Raw genomic sequence first — 3,031 nt, 5'->3', positions numbered from 1 at the left:
TGATAAGTAATGTGTGAGTATTGTAATACCTAGAGCCACCACTAAGAAACACCATACAAAGAAATATACTCAAAAACAGTGTAACTAAATCAGAATGAAGGTTATACGAAAGAACAGATTAGTGTTGCCAGAGGTTAAGAATGAGGGTGAGGTGGGGAACAGTGCAGGATGGAGGTGTTATAAAAGTACACATGAGGGAACGTGTGGTGATGGAACTCTTCCATATCTTGATCATTGTGGTGGATACACGGACCTACGCATGTGATAAAATTTATAGAACTACACACACACACACACACACAAGTAATACGAGGGAATCTGAATAAGATCAATGGAGTGCATCTATGTCAATAACTTGGTTGTGATACTGTACTATAGTTTTGCAAGATATTACCATAAGGGGAAATGACAGCCAGGGTACACAGGATCTCTCTGTATTACTTCTCACACCTGCATGTGAATCTCCAATTACCTCGGAATTGAAAAGTGCAATTACCCATCCTCTACCCAACATGATAACAATAAGAAGGACACTCTAACATTGCTTAGGAAATGGTAAAATATTTATAAATAAGCCCAGGAAGCAGGTTGTTCACTGCTCAAAGAACAGTGAAAGATTAAAACTACCAAGTAAGGAGAGGGAGAAGAGAAGTGATTTTTTAAAAATGACTTAATTAGGCCAAAATGAGGAAAGAAAAGAGAAAAACGAAGCACAGAACAAGTGCAACTGATAGAAAATAAATTGTAAGATAGCAGATTTAAACTTAAATATAAAGGAGTTATAATAATGAAAGCTGACAATACCGTAAATAAAGACTATGGTTGTCAGACTGCATTTTAAAATGATAAAAGAAAGAAAACTTGAGATTTACATCTTTAATATAAATAAACAGAAACTTGAAAGTTAGGTCTTTGAAAAAGCCAGTCAAATTGATAAATCCCTTGGCCAGACAGATAAATGAATAAGAAAGAGCATACATCGTCAATACTAGTGATCAAAAAAAGGACACTGCTACATAAACTATGGATGTTAAAAAGCTAATACTAGAATTTTATTAAAAGTTTCATGCCACTAAATTCAACAGTTCTGATGAATGGTGAAATCCCTAGAAAAATACAGCTTTCTAAAACTGAAACAATAAAATAGAATATTTGAATAATCCTATATCTAACGAAGAAATTGAATCTGTTGCGAAATCCTTTCAACAAATAAAAACTCTTCATCCAAATGGCTTCATTGGTATTTACACTTTCCCAAACACTCCCAGACAATAGAAAAATAAGAAATTTTCAACTTTTTTGCAAAAACCTTGATACAAAACTTGAAAAGAACATCACAATAAAGGAAAATTAGCAGCCAAATCTTTCTCATAAACACAGTTGCAAAATTTCTGATCAAAATATTAACTAAATCCAGCAATATAATAAAGAACAAAACATCACAACTAAATAAACGGGTTTATTTTAGGAAGTCAAATTTTGTTTAACATTTGAACAGTAACTGATGGAATTCACAACTTTACAGATTAAGGAGAAACATGATTATCTCAATAGTTAAAGAAGAATCATGTAATAAGAGTGAATATCTGTTCATGATAAAAATTCTTAGGAAACTGGGAATCGAAAGATCCTCTCTTAATCTTATAAAGAGTATACACAAATAAAAAACAGAACAAAACTAGACAAATAAAAACCTATGGCAGCTCTCACTATTGTTGAGTAAGCTCCAACTGGACTGAACCTCCCAGACACCATGCAAAAACTCTGGGAAAAACAGAAAAATATAAGTTGCAGACACTGGAGACTGAAGGAAAGTAAGCGGGATTATTGCAGAGTTGGTATTTGGAAGAAGAAAACAATATGGGGAAAGTTTCCCTTTTGGAGGGAGGGGAGTTTTAGCTGGTAGTAAGACCTCAATTTTTGCCATGTAGTCTGATGAGTGGTATCTGAGCCTGGGGTTAGAGAGGTGTCAATGCAGGGGAAGAGGTGACAATGATGAGAGATGGGTTACTTCCCAGGAGATTAATTGAATAAATATTTTAGGGATACTGAAAATCAGGTTCTTATTGTTGGAGAAGGGTTCTACACCTATGGAAAAGGAACTAACTGAAAACCATGGTTCTGGATTGGAACTGGAATTATCTGTGTGAATTCAAAGTCTTATAGGTAGGCATAGGTGTACACATATGCCACCTTTGTGTGTGTAGATACACAGGGCTATTCCCTAGGTCCATCCACCAAGAAGAATTACAAACAGCAGCACTGCAGGGACGCCTGGGTGGCTCAGTCAGTTGGGCATCTGCCTTCGGCTGAGGTCATGATCCCAGGGTCCTGGGATCGAGTCTTGCATTGGGCTCCTTGCTCAGCGTGGATCCTGCTTCTCCCTCTGCCTGCCACTCCCCCTGCTTGTGCTCTTTCTCTCTCTCTCTCTCTGACAAATAAATAAAATCTTAAAAAAAAAAAAAAGAAAAAAACAATGGCACTCCATAGCAGTGAGCACACCTAGCCACAATTCTTGGTTTCTATATACCTCTTTCTACAAGATGGAACCAGGGCTCCTTGAGATAATGGTTGATTCCAGGGCTGGGGCTGAGAAAATATGACATGAACCTGCAATAATCAGAAAGTAAGGAAGTAAAGTTTGAAGGGACACAGAGGCCAACTTGAAGGGGATCCCATTATTCAAGTATAGAAAAATTTGAGTATGAAAGTAAATAAGGATTGTAACAGATTGCAATTCATTGAATTGAAGAGGAAGCCATGAGCCCATACTGATATAAATGATAAATAGATGAATAAATTATAACTTTGATAGAACATGGGATATATATTTTTAAGATATTATTTATTTGCCAGAAAGAGAGAGAGTGAGAACAAGCAGGGGGAGTGGCAGGCCGAGGGAGAAGCAGACTCCCTGCTGAGCTGGGCGTCTGATGCGGGACTGGATCCCAGGACTCCAGGATCATGACCTGAGCCGAAGGCAGATGCTTAACTGATTGAGCCACCCAGGCGTCCCTAAAGCATGGGATAT

This window comes from Halichoerus grypus, chromosome 12, assembly GCF_964656455.1.
Source record: "Halichoerus grypus chromosome 12, mHalGry1.hap1.1, whole genome shotgun sequence".
In the NCBI taxonomy this organism is placed as follows: Eukaryota; Metazoa; Chordata; class Mammalia; order Carnivora; family Phocidae; genus Halichoerus; species Halichoerus grypus.
Note: the sequence above shows the minus strand (reverse complement) of the source record.